This window comes from Schistocerca piceifrons, chromosome 11 (genome assembly GCF_021461385.2).
Source record: "Schistocerca piceifrons isolate TAMUIC-IGC-003096 chromosome 11, iqSchPice1.1, whole genome shotgun sequence".
Taxonomy (NCBI): domain Eukaryota; kingdom Metazoa; phylum Arthropoda; class Insecta; order Orthoptera; family Acrididae; genus Schistocerca; species Schistocerca piceifrons.
The window spans coordinates 106681297-106699566 of NC_060148.1; the positions used below are offsets into that span (position 1 = coordinate 106681297).

General features: G+C 40.0%; 1 protein-coding gene across 1 annotated transcript in view; it reads left to right on the top strand.

The window, feature by feature from the left end:
- Positions 1-1931: 1931 nt before the first annotated feature.
- The window catches only part of LOC124720136 (ankyrin-3-like), a 98358-nt gene continuing 82019 nt past the window's right edge, over positions 1932-18270 (top strand). The window contains exon 1 of the mRNA XM_047245436.1: positions 1932-1995. The gene's annotated coding sequence lies outside the window, so the exon portion shown is untranslated. The remainder of the gene's footprint in view (positions 1996-18270) is intronic.

Sequence of the window (18270 nt, forward strand, 5' to 3'; positions counted from 1 at the left end):
CCAGATGCCAGTGTGGAGGTGCCCCATACTGTTGGTAAATGAAGTCGTTCGAATCCAGTCTCCAACTGTGGGATAGGATCGCTCACAAACATATCGAGGCTTGTGCTTCCTGTAATAGTGTTCTCGTCAAAGCAAACTGGACCGTACATCTTTTACCGTCTAACTGCACAAAACACATTAAAATTTGGAGGATCCCTCTCATGTTGTACAACTTCATGTCGTTGTTCCGTACCCCATACTCTCGCAGCATTACGGTCCACCTTTCCTTTAAATGGAATGTTGCGTAATGTTGCGTCGTCGCTTAACACTAAGGAGGGAAGAAAACTGTCACCCTCCATCTCGCTGACAACGAAATTACAGAACACGCGCTGTTGTTTGTCGCCTTCACGAAGAGCTTGCAGTGGCTGAATTTTGTACGGTTTCACGTGTAGACGTCTACGCAACACACGCCAGACGGACATCGGAGGCATGCTGAGCTGTCGGCCTGCACGGCGAACGGATTTCTGCGGCCTCCTTGTGAAACTGTGGCGGATGCGTTCGACGTTTGTGTCGGACACTCGCAGATGTCCCGGCGATTTGCCTTTACGGAAACAACCTGTTTCTCGCAATTGTTCGTTCCATCGTCCAAAGCTCTGTGCTGTAGGAATCCACACCATTTCCAGTACGAAAGTCACGCTGAAAAGTTACTACCGTCCCGCATTGCTCTTTCCATCAGTACATTATTCACGCACGTATCTCAAGTAACGGAATAGGTGCATTTTCTTTGTTTAATTAGAGAAAAACAATCCAGAAAATCGAAGTAAATTGTTCCGACGCCTGCAGACATTTTAATATTCATTATTTTCACCAAGCACGGAGCTTCATATTCTTAGAAAATAAGCTATTAATGTAAAATCAAAGTCTTTTTGATATCAGATGAAAATCGGAATGGCTGTATTGCACGCAATTGGAGAACTATACTCACAACCTCCAGCGGACATCACAGCCTAACTTTGTTAATTTTGGCTGAAATTATTCAAAAAATTTAAAATAACTGTTCGAAATATGAATTAACTGATATAAAAATTGCTTAAAATTCTGATTAAATCTTCCCACCCCAAAAGAATCTCGAAAATTCGGCGTCAAACAGCTTCCTCGTGTGGTTTCCCCCCTCAATCACAAGACTATCGACATCTTTATACACTTTCAGGCGCGAACGCCTTCTCGTCCAACAGGAAGAATATAGAAAAGGCCAAGGACTGTTTGGAACAGCGAGAGAAATGTAGCAGTCGAGATCTTCTCAATTTTGTAGCTCTACAAATCTGGTCATCAATTGTTGGGCGCATCGCTGGACTGGGACCACTGTCGTGGCTGGACATAGTGGTGACGGCAAGTGAGAGGCGCCTCCAGAGGGCGAGTAATGGTCTGTCCGGGGTGCGTATCTCGGAGAAGGAGAGGGAAAGGCCACTGAAATGAACACCTCGTGGTGGGCAAGTACGTCGATGTCGGAGAATGGAGTGGGCAGAGACTGGGAACGAACAGCATCTGATGTGGCGCACGTGGCTTTCTGCTAGTCAGAGGTTCCAGCCACTCTGTTCCGCGATCGCTTATCTCAGTCTCTGCCATTTGGGGCCTCGTGCGATGGTTGAAAGGAGTGACCGCATTTCGCGGTGAAACAGTTTAGAAATACCGAATGCATCACTTTCCATTACGGTGCCAGAATGGCCACTGGGCGACAGAAAACGCGATATGAATTCACTTACAGCCTTTGCGTAACAGCAAGAATTCTTAGTGTTTCGGCTAAGATCACATGGCAGAAATATTTCGAACGTCAGACCTATATAAGGGTTATCGTTGTCGGTGCGGAGGGGGGAGGGGGAAGGAGTGGGGGAGGGAGGGGGTCTGGAGGAAAACTGCGGACAGAGTGGGTGGGAGGCGGCAGCCCAGTCCAGCACAGGAGGCGAGTCTCGCTGCCGACCACCACTGCACTGGCTGCCGCGGCGCCCAACGTGTCTGGTGAGTCTCCACGTACTCCCTCCATCAACGTACGGTATATATATATACTGTGAGTATAACTTCGCTCGATTTGGCAGTCTCTTGTTCTCAGTGTTATCCACACTTAAAAGCGGAGGCTATGAAAACGGAGACCGAGATGTTTTTCTCTTTTCCCAACTATTTTCCTCTACCTCCCAGGTTCCCGGGTTCGATTCCCGGCGGGGTCAGGGATTTTCTCTGCCTCGTGATGACTGGGTGTTGTGTGATGTCCTTAGGTTATTTACGTTTAAGTAGTTCTAAGTTCTAGGGGACTGATGACCACAGATGTTAAGTCCCATAGTGCTCAGAGCCATTTGAACCATTTTTTCCTCTACCTGTACCACAACAGCTTTTGTGATGAGCACCTGTATTGTCTCACGTCAGCTATGATCTATAGTAAATACAGCTTCTTACAGCACAATGTAAATAATGGTGCTACTTGCATAGTTATTATTTCACGAATTCCATAGTTTTCAAACAGGTTCCAGAACGAATGTTGCTTTTGATGTATACTTGTCGGACCTAAATGACAACTGAAGCAGGAAAGGCTTCCGCAATAAAGTTTTCACTCCGGACCAGAGTGTGCCTAATATGAAACTTCCTGACAGAGCACTTTCCAGAGAAAGGCAACTGTCCCGAGTTCGAGTCTCGGTCCAGCACACGGTTCTGATCTGCCAGGACGTTTCAGGCGACAGTTGCTGGAAGACGTCTACAGAGTGTTAATGTACCTAACATCTGTTTTCCAGCAGAAAGAAATTCAGTTGCTCTGGGTTCACAATGTTTTTACTAAACTAAGTAACAACGTGGAGGAAAGTTGATTGTTCAATTTGTGTTCAGGCTGATTCCAAAAGTTTACTCAGCAACGTTGTGCACAACAGCAGGTGTTCGAAACGACGACTAATTGGAACGCCTGCAACCTTATCTGTACAAGTACGTGACATACACGATGCTGCATATCCCAGTCACTGGATAGAATGGGGAAACCAATTTGCATGTCTCCTGCGTTCCCCTCATCGGACGCCTCTTAATGTTTTTCATCTCTTATCATATCAGCAATATCGTCTACATGACACGGTGTCTGTAAAAGTTCAGTTTCGTTAACACATGTTGCCGTAAAATTTACAGTCCGTCACTCAAGTTGGATGACGTCACTTTATTTGATGTCACACTTTTGAGAACGTGTGTTTTGGTCCTGACATTAAATAATTTGTGCAATACTTAATCCGTTTATTACTTCCCATTCGCTCAAGCACCAAGTCGGTACACACTCAAGTTTTATATCAAAGTCCGCACCATTGCTGTAGTTCACTCTATTTCTCAGACGAAATAACTCTTTTATTTCGCACACTATCTCTCTTAGTGTAACGTATACCCGTGTTCTGTAATAACTATTAGTTCCTTCTCGTACTTGTCTCCACACTTCTTCTTAATAATCTTATATCGTTTTCGTCGATACACAGCTGAAACTTGAGTTCTTGGACCTTTTCTCTTTCCTTCTGTCTTCTGACTTCGCTGTCAATAATTTCGAAACGAATAGTGGTCTCTCCACACATTTCTGTATTTTAATGCGACAGCGCTGCTGTGTTACTTTGCTGGCTACTTTACCTTTTCCTTAGTATCTGCGTGCTCAGACTACTTCCACTGCCGGCGTGCTATAATTCGTTTCCACGTAATGCACAGTCCGACTATTACTATATTTTTTTCAGTAAAATCATTACTTTTCCTACTATTAAAACAAGACTTCCCTTCGGCCCACCTGTACACAACCACATCCCTGGTTCAGCTAACTCGCTTTCGTCTTAACAAAATTTCTACATCTGCATCTGCATCTATGTGATTCCTCTGCTATTCAAAATAAAGTGCCTGGCAGAGGGTTCAATGAACCACCTTCAAGCTGTCTTTCCACCGTTCCACTCTCGAACGGCACGCGGGTAAAACGAGCACCTAAACTTTCCTGTGCGAGCCCTGGTTTCTCTTATTTTATCGTGATGATCATTTCTCCCCATGTAGGTGGGTGCCAACAGAATGTTTTCGCAATGAGAGGAGAAAACTGGTGATAGAAATTTCTTGAGAAGATCCTGTCGCAGCGAAAAACGCCTTTGTTTTAATGATTGCTACTCCAGTTCACGTATCATGTCTGTGACACTACCTCCCCTATTTCGCGATAATACAAAACGAACTGCCCTTCTTTGTACTTTTTCGATTTCATCCATCAGTCCCACCTGACGCGGATCTCACACCGCACAGAAATACTCCAGAATAGGGCGGACCAGCGTATTGTAAGCAGTCTCTTTGGTAGACCTGTGGCACCTAAGTGTTCTGCCAATGAATCGCAGTCTTTAGTTTGCTCTACCCACAATATTATCTATCTGATCGTTCCAATTTGGGTTATTTGTAATTGTAATACTTAAGTATTTAGTTGAATTTACAGCCCTCAGATTTGTGTGACTTATCGCATGACCGAAATTTAGCTGATTTCTTTTAGTACACATGTGAATAACTTCACACTTTTCTTTATTCAGGGTCAATTGCCACTTTTCGCACCATACAGATATATATATCATTTTGCAAGTCGTTTTGATCATCTGACGACGTTACAAAACGATAAATGACAGCATCATTTGCAAACAATCTAAGACGGCTACTCAGGTTGTCTCCTATGTCGTCAATATAGGTCAGGAACAATAGAGAGCCTATAACACTTCCTTGGGGAACGCCGGATATTGCTTCTGTTTAGCTCGATGACATTCCGTCTATTACTACGAACTGTGAACTTTCTGACAGGAAATCACGAATCCAGTCGCACAACTGTGGCGATACTCCGTAGGCACGCAGTTTGGTTAGAAGACGCTTGTGAGGAACGGTGTCGAAAGCCTTGTGGAAATCTAAAAATATGGAATCAATTTGACACCCCCTGTCGATAGCACTTATTACTTCATGAGTATAAAGAGCTAGTTGTGTTTCACAAGAACGATATTTTCTGAATCAGTGCTGACTATATGTCAATAAATAGTTTTCTTCGAGGTACTTCATAATGTTCGAATACAGTATATGTTCTAAAACCTTACTGCAAATCGACGTTAGTGATATGGGCCTGTAATTCAGCCGATTACTCCTACTTCCCTTTTTGGGTATTGGTGTGACTTGAGCAATCTTCCAGTCTTCAGGTACGGATCTTTCTGTGAGCGAGTGGTTGTATATAATTGCTAAATATGGAGCTATTTTATCAGCGTACTCTGAGAGATACCTGACTGGTATACAATCTGGACATGAGTCAGTATTCTATCCGAGCCACATTCTCATAGACTTTTGAAAAGAGGTGAAGTACTCTAGTAGGTCTGTAACTAATTTCGCCTATCTGCGTTTTTACAGGTCTCTGTTTCCACGCTTAATTGAAGTCTGTCAGGAAGTACGGCCCCAGTCATTAAATGATCATATGCAGACTTAATAATATTCCTATCAACTTAGAACAAGATTAAAATAGAAATAATTCTATTGCACCTGTACTGGGTTTGTTGCCACTTTGAAGAAGTAACCAGAGTCGCTATGGCAGAAACTGACACGGTAACGGGTCGGCCCCATATGGTAATCAGATTATGAGGGAAAAAATGTGGCCCTGATAATCTGTTTTTCATAATTTTTTAGTTTCTCGTCGTAATAAATTGTGCTTCGTTTTCTCCACACATTACCTATCCACAAAATTAGTAGGAACTGACCCTTTGCACAGATACTAGGTACACTCTTGGGAACAGCAGTTATACCTGTATGGAATGCTACTTAACAGCTACGAAAGGTCGACCACTATCTGAAGAAGGAAAGGAAGGACTGAAAACCGTACCTCTTATTGTTGATAAACTGAGGAAGGAATGAGGTAACAAGTCCACATGAGCATTTTACACTATGTCCAGAACACACATGATCACACTGCCATGCATGTGTTGACCAGGTATGTAAGCGTACTTCATCACTTGTGTGTTGTTGTTGTAGTAATGGTATAAGTAGTAGTAGTAGTATTAGTAGTAGTAGTATTTTGTTAGTAGATCACTTTTTACAATTTAAGTAAGTTAAGGTAATTCGCATATATAGACTTATGCAGGCTTATAAGTGTAGAATGGCAAGATTGCGATAAGTAGTTGTCTGTTGCCTTATAGTAGGAATAAACCTAGCATTTACCTGAGATGATTTACGGATACCACGAAAATCTAAATTAGGGTGGGTGAATGAAGAGCGGACCATCCACCATCCCGAATACAAGGCTAGTCGGTTTAAGATGGTGCTACCTCATTCTGTTTATCCCTTGCATACAATACTTCAGGCGGCAGGGAACTCGGTTGAGTGGGTAAGGTGCTGGTGGACAAATGAGCCAATCTAGCACACAATACGAATTCATCAAACAAAAACGATATCTTGAATAATTAGAGAAATCGATCATTAAAGAATTAAGCGTGTTACATGATAACAAAACTTAAATGTACTTTTAGTCTTAGGTCATATAGCAAGATTACATATGCTTCACAGAGCAACAGCAGAGGTTGCTTCGAACTTTATACCGATACAGGCATATAGTTAAATTCAGACTGAATGAAATAATTTGTCAAAAAATGAAGGAATCATTAAGTGAAACTAAATGCATATCAGGCTTGCAGTCAAAGAAATTCATAGCACAGTAACCAATAGGAAAGGATATACTAGTTACACAAATAACAAAATCAAAATGTCTTAATGAACAATATGGTGATGCTCTATACAAGCAACAGCTGCAATAAGAGCTTATACTGATTGAGTTTTCCAGGTAACTTAGCCAAGACAAATATTCAGGGAATCTGACATCACTTACATCTTATAATGGTCGGTCCGTGAGGCAATTCCAAGTTTCAATTAAGTACCAAAAATCTTGACAAACCACTCGGTTGAAACTGGTGAGTTGATGGCTCAATTTATTATTTAACACAAACATACGCTTAAAAGGTGAAAGGCTCGCCAAAACACATAAAATGAGCATGCTGAAAGCTGCCAAGATTCAACCATAATTAATCTTGGGCCCAGAACACAACGAAACAGTTTGCTGATGTAGGGATCAAAATTAGGACCAACAATTATACATGTTGTCACACAGGCAAGCACGCTGTGGAACTAATTTTTAAGCTCTCTCGGATTCAGCAACTTAGGTAACCAGACATCCGCCCCAAAGCAATGGTCTACCTTCGTTCGTTTAAAACAACTTCGACATAACTGAAACCTGTTGTTTTTCTGGTCTTCAGTACAAAGATTGGTCTGATGCAGCTCTTCATGCTACTCCATCCTGTGCAAGCTTCTTCAAGTACCTACTGAAACTTACGTCCCTCTGAATCTGCTTAGTATATTCATCTCTTGGTCTCCCTCTAACATGTTTACCCTCCACGCTGCCCTCCAGTACTAAATTGAACATCTGTTGATGCCTCAGAACATGTTCTACCAACCGACCCCATCTTCTAGTCAAGTTGTACCACAAATTCCTCTTCTCCCCAACTCTATTCAGTACCTCCTCATTAGTTACGTGATCTATCCGTCTAATCTTCAGCATTCTTCTGTAGCACCACATTCCGAAAGCTTCTCTCCTTGTGTAAACTATTTATCGTCCAAGTTTCACTTCCATACATGGCTACACTCCATACAAATACCTTCAGAAAAGACTTTCTGGCACTTAAATCTATACTCGATGCTAACAAATCTCTCTTCTTCAGAAACGCTTTCCTTGCCACTGCCGGTCTGCTTTTTATATCCTCTCTACTTCAACCATCATCAGTTACTTCATTCCCCAAATAGCAAAACTCATTAAGTTTCTCATTTCCTAATTAATTCCCTCAGCGTCACCTGATTTAATTCAACTACATTCCATTATCCTCGTTTTGCTTTTGTTGATGTTCATATTATATCCTCCTTTCAAGACACTGCCCATTCAGCTCAACTGCTCTTCCACTTCCTTTGCTGTGTCTGATAGAATTACAGTGCAGTCGCAAGACCCAATGTTTTTATATCTTCGCCATGGATTTTAATTCCTACTCCAAATTTTTTTTTGTTTCCCTTACTGCTTTCTCAATGTACACATTGAATAACATTAGGGATAGCCTACAACCCTGTCTCACTTGCTTCCCAACCACTGCTTCCCTTTCATGCCCCTCCACTCTTATAACTGCCATCTGATTTCTATACAAATTGTAAATAGCTTTTCGCTATTATACCCCTGCCGCCTTCAGAATTTAAAAGAGAATATTCCAATCAACATTGTAAAAATCTTTCTCTAAGTCTACAAATGCTAGAAACGTACGTTTGCCTGTCCTTAATCTATCTTGCAAGATAAGTCGTGGGGTCAGTATTGCCTCTTGTGCTCCAACATTTGTACGGAATCCAAACTGATCTTCCCCGAGGCTGGCTTCTACCAGTACTTCGATTCGTTTGTAAAGAATTCGTGTTAGTATATTGCAGCTGTGACTTATTATACTGATAGTTGGGTAATTTTCACACCTGTCAACAGCTGCTTTTATGGGATTGCAATTATTACATTATTCTTGAAGTCTGAGGGTATTTCGCCTGTTTCATAAATCTTGCACACCTGATGGTAGAGTTTTGTCAGGGTTGGCTCTCTCAAGGCTATTAGTAATTCTAATTGTATGTCTACTCCCTGGGCCTCGTTTCGACTTAGGTCTTTAAGTGGTCTGTAACATTCTTCACACAGTGTCATATCGCCCATTTTTTAGACGTTTGTATTTCAGTTTGCCTGCTTTATTTACTGCATTTTTATATTTTCTCCTTTCATCAGCTAAATTCAATATCTCTTCTGTTACCCAAGGATTTCTACTAGACCTCGTGTTTTTACCTCCTTGATCCTCTGCTGCCTTCACTGTTTCGTCTCTGAATGCTACCCATTCTTCGTCTACTAGAGTTCTCTCCCTCATTCTAATAAATTGTTTCCTAATACTCTGAAACTCTCTACCACCTCTGGTTCTTTCAATTTAACCAGGTCCCATCTCCTTAAATTCCCACCTTTTTGCCGTTTTTTCAGTTTTAATCTGCAGTTCAATAGATTGTGGTCAGAGTCCATATCAGCCTCTGGAAATGCCTTACTATTGAAAACCTGGTTCCTAATTCTCTGTCTTATCATTACATAATCTATCTGAAACCTTTCACTGTCTCCAGGCCTCTTCCACGTATATAATCTTCTTTCATGATTCATAAACCAAGTGTTAGCTATGATTAAGTTATGCTCTGAGCAAAATTCTACGAGGCGGCTTCCTCCTTCATTCTTTACCCTCATTCCTTGTTCACCTACTACTTTTCCTTGTCTTCCTTTTTCTACTGTTGAATTCCAGTCCCCCATGACTATTGAATTTTCGTCTCCCTTCACTCTTTGAATAAATTATTTTATTTCATCATAGATTTCTTCAATCTCTTCGTCATCTGGGAGCTAGTTGGCATATAAACTTGTACTACTGTAAGCTTCGTATCTATCTTGGCCACAATAATGCGTTCACTACGCTGTTTGTAGTAGCTTATCCTCCTTCCTATTTTTTATTCATTACTGAACCTACTCCTGCATTACCCCTGTTTGATTTTGTATTTATAAGCCTGTATTTACACTACCAGAAGTCTTGTTCCTCCCGGCACTGAATTTCACTAATTCCCACTATATCTAACTTTAATCTATCCATTTTCCTTTTTAAATTTTCCAACCAAAATGCCTGATTAAGGGATCTGACATTCCACACTCTGGTCTGTAAAGCACCAGTTTTGTTTCTCTTGATAATGATATCCTCCTGAGTAGTCCCTGCCCAGAAACATACAACACAGTAATAACCGAGCAATCCAAAATACAAAGGTAGACATTTGTAAACGGTAAAGGAACAATTTAGTACCCAAATGTGTAACACCAAATTCTTTTCCTCGAATACAGGAACTTGACAAGTCCTTAACATGTTACCTTGTTTGATCATGATACATACCACAACCTTTAACTAACAGACATAGTAAGGTATTCAGATTCAGTGTCATATCCCACATGCCATTACACAGTATAATAGAGAAACCATAAACGGCACGCAGTCTGCTTACAACAGAAATAGACACAACATTAAACTTCAGAAGTAAGATATACAAATCCGAATACACGGTGAGAAGACTTCTGAGTGAACCCCAACTGACAGCCCACACGCTAATGACAATTAGAAGCGTCAAATTCTCTGTCCACTTGACAGGAATTTACAAAATAAAAATCAGAACTCTCATGGGATAGGATTACGAGACGCACGACCGACTGACACTTTAATTCGGATCGCACTTTATGAAAGTTCAGTGGGCCTGTGGTAATTTAACTGGTACGGCAAACGGCCTTAATGCAGTCAGCCCAGCTCACAGCCAAACGATCACAGCTCAGCACAAGTGCCTCGGCGACACAAACATCAAAACCCGCTTACTGAACAGACGCTGGGATGCTCACCGTAAGGACAGGATTGTAAAGTCCCAGTTACACGATGCGCATAAACCGTATGCCTATGCACCAGCGCCCCAAGTGTGCATATCTGTAACTACAGACTGGTTCACTTCGACCTATTACACTACCCACGAGGGAATGTACCTGTCGCACATGCGCAATAGATGGTAGTAACGCGCGAAACACAAATAGAACAGTCTGATCTCCTGTAAAGTCGTCCGTTCTACCACGGGAAACACAAGTGGAACAGTGTAATATATTGTAACGCCATTCGATCAGGGTACCTGTTTAATAAGAAGCTGTTTTCTTATTATTATTTATTAAGTAATTGTTATTCTCTAATGTAGGTTACTACTGTTCAGAATTACAGACCCAACATTTAGTTTTATATTACGACACTTGGTTACAAAGATATATGTATATCTAAATTTAGATTTATACAGCATTCTACACATGTAGGACGCAGTTGTCTTAGGAGTTGTTGCTCTGGTAGTGACTGTAAATCTTCGGATTAGTGCAGAACGACGGTGTGAACGAAAAGCCAGATTTTGTTGGGTTTGACTCTGGGACAGGGCTTATGCGTTCCTTAAGAGTGCTTAAAAGCCAGTGGCCGAAAGGGAGGAACGAAGGCATTCAAATATATTCACTGCTAATGAAAGAAGTGAGGCCCGGAGATCCACAAGAATTTTGGAACTTCGAGAGGATGGACATGGCTTGATTCCAGAAACTGTTCTCTGAGATAGAAGAGGGAATTAGCAAGTGTGACACAGTCATGGGGGTGGCTATCCTATCTCACAATCTCGAAAAAGAGAATTAAATCATATGTTTGCAGGTCTTGTGATCATACCAGCCTAGATCACTGATAAAATAATGGTTCATGCCCTATTATGTGACAGGCTGTTTGTAACATTACGTTACCTGGCGACTGTCGAATCTTGCAAGTCCGGCTTTTATCCACAGGATAGCTCAGCACACCATCCGAAAGTTGTTTTGGGTATATTCACTCCATTTAGCAACACTTTAAAGGCCAAATATTTAAGGGTGCACTTGTGTTATTTTTCCAAGTTCGGTATATGACCTCATCTGTCGCACTGGGAAAAACTGCACGCTGTGGAACTAATTTTTAAGCTCTCTCGCATTCAGCAACTTAGGTAACCAGACATCCGCCCCAAAGCAATGGTCTACCTTGGTTCGTTTAAAACAACTTCGTCGTAACTGAAACATGTTGTTTTTGTGGTCTTCAGTACAAAGACTGGTCTGATGCAGCTCTCCATGCTACTCTATCCTGTGCAAGCTTCATCATCTCCCAGTACCTACTGCAGCCTACATCCTTCTGAATTTGCTTACTGTATTCATCTCTTGGTCTCCCTCCACGAATTTTACCCTCCACGCTGCCCTCCAATACTAAATTGGTATCTGGACCCGCGTGACTGCTACGGTCGCAGGTTGGAATCCTGCCTTGGGCATGGATGTGTGTGATGTCCATAGGTTAGTTAGGTTTAAGTAGCTCTAGGGGACTGATGTCCTAAGAAGTTAAGTCCCATAGTGCTCAGCGCCATTTGAACCACTTTCGAACCATTTTAACTAAATTGGCGATCCCTTGATGCCTCAGAATATTCCCTACCAACCGATCCCTTCTTCAAGTTGTGCCACAAACTCCTCTTCTCCCCAATTCTATTCAATACCTCCTCATTAGTTATGCGATCTACCTGTCTAATCTTCAGCATTCTTCTGTAGCACCACATTTCGAAAGCTTCTATTCTCTTCTTCTATAAACTATTTATCGCCCATGTTTCACTTCCATACATTGCTACACTCCATACAAATACTTTCAGAAACGACTTCCTGACACCTAAATCAATACTCGATGTTAATTTCTCTTCTTCAGAAACGCTTTCGTTGCCATTGGCAGTCTACATTTTATGTCCTCTCTACTTCGACTATCATCAGATATTTTGCTCCCCAAATAGCAAAACTCCTTTACTACTTTAAGTGTCTCATTTCCTAATCTAATTCCGTCAGCATCACCCAACTCAATTCGACTACATTCCATTATCCTCGTTTTGCTTTTGTTGATGTTCATCTTATACCCTCCTTTCAAGACACTTCCCATTCCGTTCAACTGCTCTTCCAAGTCCTTTGCTGTCTCTGACAGAATTACAATTTCATCGGCGAACCTCAAACTTTTATTTCTTCTCCATGAATTTTAATACCTACTCCGAACTTTTCTTTTGTTTCCTTTGCTGCTTGCTCAATATACAGATTGAATAAAATCGCACATAGGCTACAACCCTTCTCACTCCCTTCCCAACCACTGCTTCCCTTTCATATCCCTCGACTCTTATAACTGCCATCTGCTTTCTGTACAAATTGTAAATAGCCTTTCGCTCCCTGTATTTTACCCCTGCCATTTTCAGAATTTGAAAGAGAGGATTCCAGTCAAGATTGCCAAAAACTTTCTCTAAGTCTACAAATGCTAGAAACTTAGGTTTGCCTTTCCTTAATCCTTCTACTAAGATAAGGCGTAAGGTCAGTATTGTCTCACGTGTTCCAACATTTCTATGGAATCCAAAGTGATCTTCCCCGAGGTCGGCTTCTACCAGTTTTTCCATTCTTCTGTAAAGAATTCGCATTAGTATTTTGTAGCAGTGACTTATTAAACTGATAGTTCGGTAATTTTCACATCTGTCAACACCTGCCTTCTTTGGAATTGGAATTATTACATTCCTCTTGAATCGTTAGTGTAGTAGAGTGATAATCTGGTACAGTTGATGGATCGTTCGTTCGAGTCTCGCCTTCGTCATTTGTTTCGGTCAATTTCAAATACCTACATCTAGTAATTGCAAAATTCATCATTTTTATGAGTAATGCTCCTCTTCTTGTATCAAATTACATATTCCGCGCGAAATTCCTGTTTTTATTAGAAATATAAATTCTTAATTATCGAGCTTTATGAAAGATTGTTAATAACGGTTGCTTGAATTAAGAACACATAACAATTTAATTTTTAGGCGTAAAATAAAAATAAACGAACACTCTTTATTTGCACTGTATCCATTGTTTTATACAACAGATGTAGTGTCACACGAACGAGAGTGATGAGTGTCGCAGAGACATGAGAAACAATCATTTTCACAACATCGAGCACGCCATAAAAATGCAGCCTTCTTACAGTTGTTACTGTCCTATTACAGTATGAATCCAATAGCACCGATCGGGAGCCAAGCTAAGGGATTTGGCCTGAGAAATAACAAGACTGTTAATCTGCCAGACAGACGTATTGGAACTAACGCACGCAGCTTTTTCACATGCCACTTCCGAACGCCGGCGGGATATAGAACGGCGCCTCATAAAATAAGACGAGAAAATACGGCGCCTGGGTGACTTCGCGGATTCTATTGTTGATCGCCTCGTTATCAATGTAGCAGATCATAGTTCCAAAACAGAAATGTGTTTCTCACATTCAGATAAAGAAGTAGCTGAGAGATTACCAGACGACTGACTGTAATTAATGCTTTCAGTAGCTTCAGTATTCAACAGTATGGTGAAATACCTGCAGTATGCTTTTGCATCTCACATAGCTCGCTCAGAATTTTGACCTTGAGTTTAAGTGAGGAATTCTAATCACTCTTGTTTGTAATTAGAATACTACTATTTGTAAAGAATGACAGCGCTGGAAAAAATCTTATGTTATTTGATTTTCAAACAGCTAGGTAAAATTCAACGTACTCAGACAGTTTTCTCTTTACTTATTCTGAACATCACTAAACTGACAGATAATATTTTAGTGCAACACAATGTGACTTTCAATAATCCTACAGAAGAACTACTGCAATACAGCGAGCGCCAGTACTGCCAGCTAAATAAAAGATTCTGACTACTGAAGGCAGTAACTACTGACAGGCATGGTTAGCAAATGAAAGATTTTTATAGAGAACAAACAATGTATTTACCTTAATAGTATTCAAAACTCATAATAGACATCCAGTCTTACAAATTTCCTTTTTCTGACGGTCACACGTCCATATCGTCCGCTAATAGTAACCTCTCAAAGCTCTAGCATCTCTCTCCCCACATCCAACACTGCTGGCGGCTCACCTCCAACAGCCCAACGCTACGGGCTGTTCTCATCTAACTGCCCAGCGCTACACAAGCGAATATTCAAACCACGAGTGTAACCAGCCACAGACTGCACACAGCGCAGTCAGCGATTTACATACAGAGCGCTGCGTGGCGTTACCAACATAAAAACCTAAACAGCCCCATGCACACCACAAAAAATTTTACAAATTGTTTTGGACAGTGGACAATACTGATTTGAAAAAAAAATTCGTAATTACAATAACAAAGATATCAAATGCACGCATTTATTCACACAATGTTAGTGAAAAGCAAAAATTGTCCTCACAGTCCATAAAGGCAGTCCTGATCCTTCATCACAGTAAGAATTATAGTTTTGTGCCCAAGCCTCAGCAGTGAAAGAAAGTGCACACGGAAGTAGTGGATTTCCATGTAGTCTTGAAGAAGTTATGTTGTACTTCCAACAGAAAGACAGTGCTAACTCTTGACATGCAGACAGGTAATGGGCCACAACAGAGCAAACCCACAGTCGAAGTTTTGCAGAATTTAGGTAGGTAGGTGATCAGAGCAGACCCACAGTATTTCCTGTAGAGATGATGGTAATAGAGGGCCACCACCGATGCAGACCCACATTATTCCTGGTGGAGATAATAGTACTGGTGGGCCATCAAGATGCAGGCCCAGTGTAGTCCTTGTACACATGGCCAGCAATCATCTGTTGCGACAGTGCGGGTGCACAGTCACCATCAAAGAGTGTTGCAGAAAATGTAGTAAATCCATGAACCACTGCTTGTGCAGTCACAAACTTTTTGGAATGTCCTTAGAACCAGCAATGTAGTTAACCACTCTCTTGGTGAATTATCAACACATGTCCAAACACTAAGACAGTCATTTACCATCTGAGATTTGACACATACAGTATGACCAACAGAAATGTGTGCAGTAAAATGAATCCCTACTATTCACTTAATTTGAAGAACTGGTGTCTACACAATTACAAATTTATGGCATAAGAATACAATTATAAAGGTACAGAAAACATCATTAAAGAACATAATAATACAAACAACATTTGTAGTAATACAAGTTTAACAATAGAATAGAAATAAACACATACATGAGTATTATAGGAATTGTGACATAAGTAAATAGATGCGAAAAGAGAATATTGTAACATTAATTTGACATATGATCATTGAAGGAAAACATAACAGAATAAATAATATCTAAACATTTTTCCAGAGTATTTGAGGATAACAGTACTCCTCATCATAGTAAATGCAGCTTAGTATCAGAAAATTCTACAACAAAAGTCTTAACAGATAAACACATAAAGACAGGAAGAACATTGACACACAAGGGTACATGTAAACACAAAGCAGAATAACAGAAAAGGAAAGGACAGGGTTTGTTTTCAGTATAACATTTAGTACTGCAGTCCAACCCAAAACTTCATTCAATAGATCTTTCCTCTTATTTCAACATTTTTTTCGCAAAAAGGTCTTATCTAAGCATGCTTTCTGCATTTTCCATTACCTTAGCTCGTCATTTATTTTTCATTACCTTACCACAATATTTGTTTCCAAGAAAATCCTACCTAAACCTGTTGTCCCTAAACCCTACTTTTTTGTTTATATCCTCTTTGAAAATAATTATTCTTCATTGTGCACTACTTTTTTGGCCAAACCTTTTTCTTATAGCTTCTCAGTGCATTCTTTCCCTATTCTTAGTTTCTTATATAGTATCCCCCCTCTTAAGGTAACTTAAGCCTACTGAGCTCAGGTACATAAACTAACGGACGAGGCAATGCAGCAGCAGAAGCATTAACACAAACAGAAATGACAAAAAAAATGCATTTGCAAAGCAAGCAGCAATATATCTAAAGTACCAAAGCAAATGCAACATTACAACTAATAGAAGGCAATATGCAGCAAACAAGAAAAATAAATCTGTGGTAAAACTGCCTTATAAGAGTAGTACAAAGTAAAATTCAGAAGGACAATGCCTGACAAACAGCACCAGCAAAAGCAGTAAACAATACCTAAACTTGACAAAGCAGAAAAAATATTACATAAAGATAGCAATGCAAGTATGGAAATGTCTATTTGCATGTTAATGCCTGTGTCACATCTTAACACTAAAGTGATGCACCACAACAACCTATTCTACAAAAAAATTACCAAGTCCTTGAAAAGGAAATTATGTATACAGTTCTTTTTGTCAATCACTTCTCCTTATGCTTCTTTTGTTTACTAGTGCTCCTTTTTTCAAGAATGTAGATCATAAAATTATTATTTAATACATCTGTAGACAGAACATATTTACATTAGTACAGCTATTAAATTGTATTTTAACCAATGCTGCAGCACAGCTAGAAACCAGTTACTAAACAAAATGAGAAAATACATATAAGGCAAAGCATAATGATTTCATTCACTAGCGATAAGGCAGTAAAAAACTCTCAACGAAAAAGAAGTAGTCATAATGAGGCATATAGATATAAAATATTTCTCATCATTTCATTAGGCATTTTAGTAAATATCAGAAAGTATGAGCTCCAAACTGTAATCATATGTTATCAAGTCATACTTGCAATGCTTTCTACAAAGAAATGTCAATAGCGAGGTTAGTGCCCTCTTTTTCCTACACCTGTGCTTCTGAAAGGCACACACTAATGGTTTTTTTCCAGGCAACTGTTGTGCAGCTGGGCGCCCACAGCACATTACGTCAAAGTCACTTACTTTCTTACTGAAACACTTGCAACAGTGGTTTCCACTACAGTGGCAGTCTCATATAAAACATTTCACAGGTTAAAAATTAACGTTACTAATGTGTAGAAACAAAATACCATAAATATAACAGTGTCCAAAAATTTCAGTCAGCATAGTGGTAGTCACAGTCATGCACCCTTCATAATGACCACAACCACACCTCGACATCACCATACATATTGTCATCATGATGATAATATCATAACACCTCAGTCAAATCTCAAAAACGTCGTAGCTTTCTTAAATAATTTCAAAATCTCTAAAACCATGCTGTCATAGTATCACAGTGGTTTCTAAAGCAAATATGAACAGTTCACAAAAATGTAGGCAAAATCCAATTTCAGAAGTGCGAAGTTATCTGTGTAATTACATAAACATGAGTCGCTGATGTAGTAAAAAGAATCTTTGTCTCTCTCAGTTAAATGATCAGATAGCTGTGTCTTTCTGTGTTAGAGAAATGTGGTACTAATGTGTAAAACTGAATAAGCAAATGCCATATTAACTAGGGCTCTAAGCGCTTGCCACACACAAAGTAAACGTGTACCCCCTGAGGATTAGTGTAATTATAACCTCAGGTGTTACAGGTTACAGCAATGGAATGAAATGTATCACCAAAAACCTTCCTTGTATCTTTGTAATTCGAGAATCTTTGAAAAAAAATTGAAGTACAAAAATTAATCACTCAAATGTGTGTCCTATAGCTCTAAGCTGTGTGTCTTGCTGTAAGATAATTTGTGTCATTACTTAACGGTAAAAAATGTCCCATATGCCTTAGTTATCATCGTCCATAAAAAATGTTCTACAAAAGTCAATATACTTATCTCGTTATTAACAAAAGTGAAATGCTATGCATATAATGTCGTAGTTATTTCATACATTACCATGACCAAGAAAGTATTGTACTGTAACCAATTGTTGAGCTATGGAAAAGGCTGTCTC